Raw genomic sequence first — 12,683 nt, 5'->3', positions numbered from 1 at the left:
TGTCATCCCAACATTCATGTGACCATCTGGTCTACAAGAACTACTAGGGATGAGCAATAAATGCTGGCCTTGCCAATAAAGCCCGAGAATGTTTTTTCTTTAAAAACATCATTTATGTATCTCAACCCTGTAATAACTGTTCAAATTATGCTATTGGAAACAATTTGTGTTTCTGCAGAAGTCTCTCAATATTCAGCTTGTAACTTTATTCCAGTGTGGTACATCATTCAGACCCAAACATGGTGACAATCATTACAAATTTATGCTGCAAGGTATGCATTCGAGGTTAACATTTATTATGGATAATGGATTAGGCTGAAGGCAGGACATGTGAGTTTCTGTGCATAAACACAGTAGTCACAAAATCCAACAAATCTACTGATTTGTCAGACTTCCAGATGTAAAAGCCAGGCTTCCATACGTAATACCACGAGAAATAACTGGATTTTTCAATCATAATCTAGGGTCCTGAAACAGGCATAATCCAAATTATCCTGTTCAATACAAAGCACATGGAAGTTAAACTAAAGCTGTGTGGTACAATGGCACAGTGGTTAGATAGCACTGCTGCCTCACAGCTCCAGGGGCCCAGATTCAATTCTGGCCTTGGGTGACAGTGTGAAATCTGCAGTTTCTCACAGTATCTGCGTGAGTTTCCTCCGGGACCACAGATTTACTCCCACAGTCCAAAAATGGATTGGCTGTGCTAAATCGCCCCTTAGTGTCCAAAAATGTGTAGGTTAGGTGAGACTATGGGGTTAGGGGGATAAGGCAGGGGAGTGGGCCTTGGTAGGGTGCTCTTTCAGAGGGTCAGTGCAGACTCAATGGGGCAAATGGCCTACTCCTCAACTGTAGGATTCTATAGTAAATCCATTGGAAAGTAAAGGAGCCATATTCCCAGATGACCATAGGCTGTTTTCCCCTTTGAGGGGATGAGTTGACTGGTGGTGGTTTAACGTCAGGGTCTCCATACCTCAGTCGAGGGACAAGGTTTGGAAAGTGGGGCCATTATAATAATCTATAATCTTTATTATTGTCACAAGTAGGCTTACATTAACACTGCAATGACATGACTGTGAAAATCCCTCAGTCGCCACACTCCGGTGCCTATTCGGGTACACTGAGGGAGAATTCAGAATGTCCACTTCACCTAACAAGCACGTCTTTCGAGACTTGTGGGAGAAAACCGGAGCACTCGGAGGAAACCCACGCAGAACGTGCAGAATCCGCACAGACAGTGACCCAAGCAGGAATCGAACCTGGGACCCTGGCACTGAGAAGCAACAGTGCTAACCACTGTGTTGCAGGCCAATCCAAATGGTTTGAAGAAGAATGCTGCCCACACATTAAACGATTGGACAATACAAACATGGCATGTGGCGTGATAATAATTAATTTTTAAAAACACACATGAACACGCTATTGAAAAAAAACAAGACTTTTTTTCACATCACGCTTCATAAAATGGATGAGCGAAAGATGCAATGAAAACCACCAACTTGAAGTGAAAACGACGCTCAGATTCTGACGCCAACTTTATCGCATGAAAAGTTTCAGTGGCCGAATGCCATTCGCTTTTTAACGTTAACTTTAACCAACCTGGGGAAACTGGTCTTGTAAAATCACTTCGATGTGGCGACGTGCGGTTTTCTGTTTTCACCCACAGCAACTGGTAACAAATACACCTCTCGATGGATTCCCAAGGCGAGTTTCTGAAACAGGAGGATGATGATGATGCTCGTTGTTAAATAAAAACTTGTCTGACATCTTTATCTCGCACACACAAACAAAATGACTTAACTATAACTTTCCCAGCTATTGCCAACCACCCCCACGCAGTTTACAAATCGAATCCTATCCAACAGCCTCAGCCAACACTGGTTAATAATTCACTTGATGTGCCGAAGCAAAATAACAGGCAAGAGAATCAACACAACTAGAAAAGGTTCAAATTCCCAGGGCCGCTTCAATACCTTTTGACCGACACATTTCCAAAAAAAAAATAAACCTGTTTGCAACAATGTAATGTATCCAGCAATTAATCCCGCGCACAGACAGAAAGCCCAGTGAATATAGAAACTAGGTCAGGATAATCACCAGTTGAACCCACCCCTGTTTGACGTATGTGTGGTTGTAACAGTCCAGGCTTGCTTAGTGCGCACGTTGTGTGTTGTGCCTGGTTGGACTGGGCGCAACGTGCACCTTAAACGGCGGGGGAGGCGGGGGAGGCGGGGGGTGCTGGTGCGAACTCTCTCCGCTTCAGGCTATAATCCCTTTGTCATTGCTGCGGACTATCACCGGTAGATTCCCAGTCTTTCATATTAATATTTAGTTCGGTGGATGCTGCGCCTATAAAGTGGCTTTGATGACCCTCCCCAGTGTAAATACAGTCTATATCATGCACTGCACTGACTCAACAATTTCATTTACATGGCGCCTAAATTGAACAAGTCTGATAAACAGTTTCGTTTGTTCAGCGCCTGGATTGAACAGACACTATAAACAACATTTATGCAGCGCCCAGCTTGAACAAGCGCTACAAAGAACATTTATGTAGTGCCCAGCTTGAACACGCGCTATAAACAACATTTATGTGGTGCCCAGTTTGAACAGGCGCCCCGAACAGGCGTCAGAATGTGGCGACTAGGGGCTTTTCACAGTAACTTCATTGCAGTGTTAATATAAGCCTCCATTTGACAATAAAGATTTTTTTTAACTACATTTATGTAGCGCCCAGCATGAACTCCCAAGCGCTATAAACAGCATTTATGTAGTGCCCAGCTTGAACACGCTCTATAAGCAACATTTATGTAACGCCCAGCTTGAACAAGCGCTACAAACAACATTTATGTAGCGCCCAGCTTGAACAAGCGCTATAAACAACATTTATGTAGTGTCCAGTTTGAACAACTGCTTTAGTGTTTGGAAAACAAAGATAGTGTTAAGGCATTTATGTCTGTATTGGTAAACATTAGAAATAAGGCATAGTTTTAAGTGGGTTTAATTTAATGTTTCTGTGCCTGGAAGGGTAAAACCTAGAGTTAGAGTCATGTGGACAAACGTTTGTATGTGTGCAGGTTGGCTAGGTCCCAACTGTGTTTTTGTTCCTATTGTGCTTAGAGAGGTCTACAACCAGCAGTAGTTGCATAGCAACCGGGGCCTTGTAAGGTAGAGAAGCTTTTAAGTTTTAGTTTAGTTAATTTGATTGCAGTTGGAAACAGGATCTCGGGGAGTGAACATCTCTCAACTCTGCCAGAAGAAAGGCTGGACAGGATGGGAACTGCAAAGCGGCAGCGTTCCTAAAGTATGTTACAGTCCAGATAACCAGGGAATTGGGACAAAAATAACATTTAAGACACCTGAAATGAAAAATGAAATGAAAATCGCTTATTGTCACAAGTAGGCTTCAATGAAGTTACTGTGAAAAGCCCCTAGTCGCCACATTCTGGCACCTGTTCGGAGAGGCTCGTACGGGAATTGAACCGTGCTGCTGGCCTGCCTTGGTCTGCTTTAAAAGACAGCGATTTAGCCCAGTGTGCTAAACCAGCCCCTCAGTTAAGCACCTGAAGTTAAGAGATCAGAGACCAAGGTTTTGTTCAGAAGAATTTGAGGAAGAATAAACAAAACATTCTTCACTAAAGAGACAATCACAGTAACTAGAATTAAAGTGGGACAGCAGACTTCATAGAACATAGAACATACAGTGCAGAAGGAGGCCATTCGGCCCATCAAGTCTGCACTGACCCACTTAAGCCCTCACTTCCACCCTATCCCCGTAACCCAATACCCCTCCTAACCTTTTTGGTTACTAAGGGCAATTTATCATGGCCAATCCACCTAACCTGCACGTCTTTGGACTGTGGGAGGAAACCGGAGCACCCGGAGGAAACCCACGCAGACACGGGGAGAACGTGCAGACTCTGCGCAGACAGTGATCCAGCAGGGAATTGAATCTGGGACCCTGGTGCTGTGAAGGCACAGTGCTATCCACTTGTGCTACCGTGCTGCCCCTAAGCGGTAGATGATGCCATTTTAGTACAGTCTGGGAATTGAGAGTTAAAGCAATTGTGAGCAGTTTACACAGCAGACAATACAAAAAAATCCTAAAGGAGTTGGTGTAAAATACGAGACTGGATTCACTGTTAAAGGGGGTGGTGGGGGGGGGGGGCAGGGGGCAGCACGGTGACACAGTGGTTCGCACTGCTGTCTCACAGCACCGAAGACTCGGGTTCAATCCCGTGTGGAGTTTGCACATTCTCCCTGTGTCTGTGTGGGTCTCATCCCCACAACCCAAAACAATGTGCAGGGTAGGTGAATTGACCACACTAAATTTCCCTTTAATTGTAAAAAAAAGCATTGCGTGCTTTAAATGTATTGAAAATATTTTAAAAGTGGAGCGGAAGCTGTGTTCCAGCATGTCATTTAGAAAACCTGGTCTGGATTTTGAAATGCGAACCACTAAGAGAAAGCATTATTATGAGAGAAGATTTTAAAGAGTGTTTTTGGGAGTGGAGTTTGGAAACTCTCACATGACAATCATCTGGGGGGATTCCGAGGAGATACCCACAAACATTCACTTAGGATTCAGAGTGGAGAGTGTATTTGCCCACAAGCATCTTGTGTGCTTAAAAGTGACTTTGTGCTAATGAGATCATTGTAGATTAAGATGCACTTTGTAATCTGTGTTAATCCTAAAACCTGAGTGTAATTGTTAAACTAAGGGGCGAATAAAGTTGTTTTGTATGATAATCCAGTTTTTTCCTGTTTAATTTTTTTTTTTAAATGTTGTTGAAACTAATTAGTGATCCTGTAACTCTGTTCCTTTATGTTTTATTTTTTTAAATAAAGTTACGGGGCTGGAATCTCCATCAGCAGGATCCTCCGCTTCGCCAGCAGCGCACTCGCACCCATGGATTTCCCAAAGGAGTAGGGGTGCCTTGGCACAGTCACTGAATCATATCTTACAGCCAACAGCGCAGACTAATCCATCACCATCCCTGGGTATGTCCTTCCCACCGGTATAACAAACCCAATAGAGGTGGCGGCACATTGGTGTACAGTTCGAAAAGGGCAGAATAGGAGCCCTAAACATTTAATTCCAGAACCAATAAAGCTTCATGGCATCAGGTCAAACATGGGCAAAGAGACCACCTGTTGCTTAATCTACCATAGTTCATCAGCTGAATGAATTAGTGCTGCTTCATGTTGAATACCACTTGGAAGAAACACTGGAGGGTGGAAAGAACAGACAATGTCCTCAGGATGGGGGAACTTCAATGACCATCATCAAGAGTGACTCCGTAGCACCACTACTGTCCAAGCGGGCTGCATTCTAAAGGACATAACTGTCAGACTGGGCAGTGGAAGGTGGTGGAAGAACCAATGAGAGGGAAAACAATCTACCTAACCTCATCTTCACCAATCTACCTGTCACAGCTGCGTCTGGCAATGACAGTATTGGTAGGAGTTACCCACGGCACAGTCATTTTTGGAGACTGTCCTGTCTTCACACTGTACCCTTAATCATGTTGAGTGGCATTACCACTCTGCTACATGGGAGGCCCAGGCAGATCCAGCAGCTCAGAACTGGGTAACCATGAGGCAGTGAGAGCCATCAGACAGGGAAGAAATGTAGCCAACCACAATGTCTTGGCCTGATGGCGTGGCATAACCCTCACAGTACCATTATGGTCAAGTTGGGGGCCCGTTCTGGTTCTGTGAAGAATGTAAAGAGCATGGCAGGACCAACACTAGGCATACTGAAAAATGAGGTGGCAGCCTGGTGATACTAGGACTGGCCACATGTTAAACAGTGCATGCAGCATAACGATAGACAGAGCTATGCGATCCCTTAACCAGATCAGATCAAAGCTCTGCAGTGTGTGAATGCTGGTGGACTATTAAATAACTAATTACAGGAGAAGCCACCATCAACATTCCCATCGTTACTTATGCTAGAGCCCTGCATGAGAGTGCAAAAGACAAGCTGAAGCATTTAAAACACTAGGTTGATGTGCCAAGTGGATGATCCATCTCTAACTCCTCGGACGTTCTCACTGGCACAGCTGGCAGTCAGTCTTCAGTCAAATAGATTCACTCCAGAAACAAAAAATGGTTATGATTATGAAGGCCTATTATCCCAGCCCCAAGACATCAGGAGGTTCAGGGCCAATGGGTTAGATCCGATCATCTTCAGCTTCTTCATTAATGACCTTCCCTCCATTGTAAGCCAGAAGTGGGGATGATTTCTGATCATTGCATAGTGTTTATTCAGAGCTACTCAGATGCTGAAGCAGTGAGTGCCCACGTGAGGTAAGATCTGGACCACATTCAGGTTTGGGCTGACAAATGACAAGTAACATTTGCACCACACAATTGTCAGGCACGACCATCAACAACAAGGTAGAATCATCTCCCCTTGACAATTCACTGGCATTACCATCACTAAATCCCAAATCATCAACATCCTGGGTGTTTACCATTGGCCAGAAATGAACTGGACCAGCCACATAAATACTATGGCAAGTGGGTATTCTGCGATGAGTAACTCACCTTTAACTCTTTAACATTAGCTTCTGGACTGGACCTGCATTAATATAGTTCAGTGAGAGCAGGTATTATGGATGAACAGGATTTGATGCAAACTAGGGTGTGGGCAGCAGTGTTTTAGCTGAGCCCAAATTTACAGAGGCTACAAGATGGGGAATCATTGGAATTCTGTAGTTGTGTCTGAGAGGCAAGAAAAGCATGGATGAGAGTTCAAGCAGCAGATGAAATAAGATCCAGTGGAAGGAGGAAATGTTAGGAGGTGGAAGTAGGACGTTCTGTGTGATAGAGTAGACATGCGGTTAGGAAATGAGCTTACGGCTACATAGAATGCCAAGGTTGCGACCAGGTATCTCGGAATTGAACCAAGCGAGGGCAGTCTCATTAGGATGGTGTGTTCAACCCTATCAAAGACAGCAAACAGGTCGAGGAAGATGAGGAGGAATAATTCACCAGTGTCATAGTCACATCGGGTGCCATTTGTGACTTTGACATATGCTGTTTCAATGCTATGGCAGGGGTGGAAACCTGGTTGGTGGGGTTCAAACATGACCTCGGATTCTGGGGTCAAACAGAACAAAATAACTTGCTTTCATCTGGCACCTTTCACATTCTCAGCATTTTCAAAACTGCTTCACAGCCAATGAATTGCTTTCAAGGTTGTCAAGACAACTGCGGCAGCCAATTACGCACAGCAGGATCCCACAGAGCAGACCAAAATGACTATTGTTTTGGCAGTGTTGGTTGAGGGATTAATATTGGCCGGGTAGCAGGGGAACCCATCTGCTCTTCCTCACTGAATGCTGTGGGACTTTTCTATCCACTAGTTTAAGTGCAGGAGGCCTCCATTTAACATGTTGTCTGAAAGGTGGCACCTCCAGCAGTGCAGCACTCCCTCAGTATTGCACTGAAGCGTTAGCTTAGATTTTGTGCTCCAACCCTGATGTGGAGTTTGAACCCACGAGTGGTCTGATTCAGAGGTGAGTGTGTTTCCCAATGGGACAACTATCATATATTGAAAATGGATTAAACCTGCTCCTCATACTCCATATTTTCTCATATAAAAAGTGTAAATACATGAGTTTTTGAATAAGTGGAAATTAGAAATATAACTGAAATTATAAACTTTTAGACTAGATCTTCTGATCACCTGAATGAGGATTGTCTCTCTTAGTCGAGTGTTTTCCCTCCATGTCGGTTGATAGGTCCAATGTTGCCATAGTACCCATACGATGATGTCATAGATATGCGAGTTCTAAGTCACTAACAGTCCACTTGCCCTTTCACAATGTCTACTCCTTTTCATTGATCAACGTGCTCACAACACATTGATAACAGATTTTCAACATTTCGTAGATGGTAAATGGATGTTCATGTCAGACCTTCCACCCTAGGGTTCATTTGGTAGTTTTGAGCTATGAGAGCCGTTAGATTGCATCATTCCTTTGTTATAACTTCCCCATAATCTCCATAATGAACCATATACTTTTACAACACAGATTATTTATTTTTCCTATCTTGTCACTGCTAGTTCTTTCTTGGTGAAGTCCAAACCTAATCCCATTGCCCACATTTTCTTCATAGGCCTGTGTCTTCCTGTACTTCAAATGTTTATCCAACATAATCCCCCAAATGATGGTCCTTGTCTCATATATTTGATCCCCCCCCCCCCCCCCCCCCCCCCCCCTCCCCACCCCCGACCCCTAGTTGCCTTTATTTATCTGGACACTTAAAGGTCTTTTCCGTTCATCTGTTATGCTCTCAATTTATGCTCCCCCCCCCCCCCGCCTCCCCGATATATTATTACCTTGTACATATTCGCATTACAATTCTTCAGCTACCTGCCTGCCTGTCCTTCCAACCTCTCTATGTTTTGCTGAGGTCTCTTACACTCCTCTGTGTCAAACTTGTTACTAGCTGATATCCTGTGGCATTGTAGATAGGGAGTCAAGACCAAACAGCAACATTTCCCTGTGGTATAGTCTGAAGAGCTGGAATGTACAAAACTAGGATACTACAAAGCCACTACTGTGAGTAGGGTGTGATCACATTCATAGGTAAATAGGTTAATGTAAGAATTTCATGCAGCAAAGAAATTGGCACAAAACTGGAATGTAAAAGTGACAATAAAAAACCTGTGCATAATACATGTACATAATACGTGTATGGAGATAATAGCTATTATACCAGCATGGTGCTGTTGCTTAGGTCAGTTTATAACGATAACTTTTAATACATAGAAAATGACAACAACATTGAAAAATACTTTAGAAACTCATTTTTTATTTGCCGACAGCAACATTGTGGCAGTTGACATTACAAAACTGAATGCAAAATGTTCACATAATAATTTGCTTGACACATGTTGACCACAAATTGTGACACCAGGACGTTTGCATCATTTGCCAGGTCTTTACTCGCATATGTTCTCATGTCCAGTTCCAGCTTTTTATATTTAAAAAATGGGCACAAATGGGCGGTAAAATGCTCAAGGTTGACCTTACATCTTTTATGGGTTGAAACCGCTCCCCTGACTCAAGGGGGAACAAAGTGAACATTCTAAACTGATGTGAATGTACGCCCTTTTCTTAAACCAATCAAAAAAGGTAATTTCAAGTTGAATGGGTCATTCAGAAACAAAAGGCAGGTCTCCCGGCAGCAGGGCGGGCAAGCCATGTAAAATGCTATAGATTCAGCCGGAGGGGAAGATTCGCCTGGCAGACTATTCCCAGCCGCCTCTGCCACTGAAAAACATGCATGTGAGGGGTGGCTGGAAAATCCTGCCCAAAATACTGACTGTCTCAAGCTGTCAAGGTGTTAAAGCTCAACACAGAATGTTGGAATCAACTTTAACACACCGTTATTTGAGTGAAAGTAAGATCAACTGGCTGGGCTGACAGTTGAGAGCCTAATCTTAGTCGAGAAAAGGGGAGGTTGTGGGAGGCAATTCAGACTGAGTTGACTGGCAGCAGCCTGTTGTTTTAATGGGAGGCCTGGATGATCTTCCCGGTTCCACATTGAGGTAAGTATTTTTTTTTAACTTACTTTTAAAGTGCCAGTTGTTAGGCTGTATGCAGCCAAATACCAGACCTGATACCTCCTGTGTTCAGGGTAAACACATTTCTGATTTGGGTCCTAAACCAGGCAATGTTTTTGGAGTATGTTCTGTCATGATATGCAGGCACACACATAATGATATACAGGCAGGCACAGACGAGCAGCTAATGGACACAGCGTACAGGACTGTCATAATATACATCTATGTATATAATGGACTGCAGACAGGCAGTGATTGACACACAGGATGACCAGTAAGCACACAGAACAGAGCAGCCAATCACCAGACAGGACACTACCACTGTAAAGCCAGAGGGCACCAGGTTTCCCGCGCTCTCTGGACCCAGCCTCTGAGACAGTCAGAGCTCGTGAGCTAGTCAGTGCAAACACCATGCGGTAGCTAGAAAGTCTGGTCAGGCTAGTATCAGGTCTCCAGTCAAGTCAGCATAGTGTCAACCCACAGTTGAACATGTCTAATAGTTTAGACGTTAAATAAAATCGTGTTGCATCTTATCGAGTGTTGGAAGTCTGTCTCTCGCTACACTGCATCAAGTGCAGTCTACATCGACCCAGCCTGCCCAACACATCATGGTACCAGTGAGTGATGCTGAAAATTGACGGACCTACCTTGAGTGAATCAGCGTTGACCAGCAAACAGCCATCCGGTGACATGGAAAACGTCCGTCCTCCTCCGCAGCTCCACATCGCCGGCAACCTCGGTGCAAATTGGAAGACCTTAAAACAAAAGTTCCAACTCTATCTCGAAGCCACCGACCTCGAGGCCGCATCGGACGCCAGGAAGATCGCACTATTCCTCTCCACAGCTGGGGACCACGCCATCCATATTTACAACTCCCTTACATTCACTGAAGGCAAAGACAAGACGAAATTTAAAACAGCCCTGCTGAAGTTCGACAGCCACTGTGACATTGAGGTGAATGAGAGCTTTGAACGATACGTTTTCCAGCAGAGGCTTCAGGGTAAGGATGAACCTTTTCAATACTTTTTGACCCATCTCCGCATCCTCGCGCAGTCATGTAACTATGACTCGACAACTGATTCCATGATCCGGGATCAGATCGTTTTCGGGGTTCACTCCGATTCCCTTCACCAGCAGCTCCTGAAAGTCAAGCAGCTCACCCTCACCATCGCCATCGAAACGTGCGTTCTCCACGAACATGCTAACAATCGGTACTCCCACATCAGGGTGGCAGAAACGGCAAAGCTATCCTCCCACGAGGCGGAACGGGTGCAGGCTATCGCACAAATGCAGGGCCTAAGTATCGACGTGAGTGACCATTTTGTGCGCTTTTCCCGGGCCCCTGCGCATGCGCGCCGCGACCGAGGGGACGGCAAGACCGACGACCAGACTGCACAGGTGCGTACGTCGTTCGACCGCACTGCACATGCACGATGGCGCAAAGAACGCACTGACGTTGGCGTCATGACGTGTCCGAATTGTGGCTCCACCCATTTAAAGCATCAATGTCCGGCAAAATCACAACGGTGTCTACAGTGTGGCAAGCTTAGCCGCTACGCAGCCCTCTGCAGATCTGCTCCACTGCCCAGCAGCCAGCGATCCCAGCCACGGCGCAGAAGCATCTGTTCACTACAGCAGGGCATGCCAGACTCCGACCCCGACAGCCCAACAGATCCTCGCGCTGAGTGCCTTAAATCCCCATACCGGGTGGGCATTATTATGAAGCCATTCTCCAAGATAGTGAAGCACCTCCCGATCCTCAGCGTGGATGCCGACGGCGAGTGGCATGCTGTCCTCGCAGTTAACAAGGCTCCCTGAACAGGCGCCGGAAGGTGGCGACTAGGGGCTTTTCACAGTAACTTCATTTGAAGCCTACTTGTGACAATAAGCGATTTTCATTTCATTTTTAATTTTTCAGCACTTGAATTGTTTCTGTCGCTATCCCAATATGGAAAGTTGGCCCCTCTGAACTGGATCTCTCTGTGCTAATTTTTCACCATTAATACAGATTAATTCATTTCTAATTGGTAATCAATATTAAGCACCATTAAGTCAAACCCAAAACCATGCCATGCAGAACCAAGCTTCCTGTATTGGTTGCTTGTACATACAATGATATTCAGAATTCTGCTGCTTGCCATCTTCTCACTTTTGTTAATGATTCTGAGACCTGTGACTGGTTGTTGAAGATAAAACAAATGAATATCATTCAAACAGATCGACATTAAATATTTAGAAACATCAAGGAATGACAAATAGGTTTCAATACAGGCATTGAGGTAACGATAGCTGTATTTAATGAGAGTACATCAAACCTAGAGGAGATCTTGTGGCGCAGTGCAGTGTCCCTGCCTCTGAGCCAAAGTCCCGCCCCAGGACTGGGTTAGGTACATTTTGGCGCAGCCATTTGGGCGCGGCCGTTGTGGCGCGGCCGTTTTGGCGCCAGCCGTTTTGGCGCCGGCTGTTTTGGAGCCGGACGATTTGGCGCCAAAATAACATTTCTTTATTTGTGAATTAGGTGAGTTGGCTGCTGGTGCGGGTGTGTTGAGTTGGGTGCTGGTGCATTCTATCACCATCTTTTTATATATTTTTTAACTAAACCAATTCGCATACCCATATGATGGCTGAGGCAGTATCAACGAAACGTGGTATAGAAAAATTTGTTCATAACGGATTCCTTTACGTCTTTGACAAAACAAGCAAAGGTGACAGCGAAGTGAAATTTTGGCGTTGTGAGCAAAAAAACCGGTGCAAAGCACGTCTCCATACTAAAGATGCAAACGTGGTGAGGCAGCTGAACAGCCATTCGCATGATGCTTCTGCTGCACAAGTAGAGGTTGCACTCGTGAAAACTAAAATAAAAAAGAGAGCACAGGAAACCCTTGAGGCACCGACTGTAGTTGTTAATGAATGTTTGACAGACATATCCCAAGCTAGTCTACCAGCCATTCCTAATATATCTGCTTTGAGGAGAATGATAAGCAGAAAGCGTAATTATGTTTGAACGCCCCCACCAATCCAAGTGATTTACAACAATTGATTGTGCCAGAATGCTACAGGATATATGTCCCTCAACCAGGAGTGGAAGAAAATTTTTTAC

At 44.8% G+C, this 12,683-nt stretch overlaps 1 protein-coding gene across 6 annotated transcripts in view; it reads right to left on the bottom strand.

Annotated features, from left to right (window-relative positions):
* The window catches only part of zgc:158785 (uncharacterized protein LOC791214 homolog), a 51,223-nt gene extending 43,509 nt beyond the window's left edge, over window positions 1-7,714 (bottom strand). For 4 of the 6 annotated variants that reach the window (XM_038814453.1, XM_038814457.1, XM_038814458.1 and 1 more), the window contains exons 1-2: window positions 1,974-2,111; window positions 1,600-1,712 (exon numbers count right to left, since the gene is read on the bottom strand). The gene's annotated coding sequence lies outside the window, so the exon portion shown is untranslated. Of the gene's footprint in view, window positions 1-1,599; window positions 1,713-1,973; window positions 2,176-7,696 lie in introns of those variants that run through there. The other 2 variants (XM_038814455.1, XM_038814454.1) reach the window with 2 other exon arrangements.
* Between the last annotated feature and the right edge of the window lie 4,969 nt (window positions 7,715-12,683).

The sequence above is a fragment of the Scyliorhinus canicula genome, chromosome 12 (genome assembly GCF_902713615.1).
Source record: "Scyliorhinus canicula chromosome 12, sScyCan1.1, whole genome shotgun sequence".
Lineage (NCBI taxonomy): Eukaryota > Metazoa > Chordata > Chondrichthyes > Carcharhiniformes > Scyliorhinidae > Scyliorhinus > Scyliorhinus canicula.
Note: the sequence above shows the minus strand (reverse complement) of the source record. Positions and strands in the feature narration are given on the sequence as shown.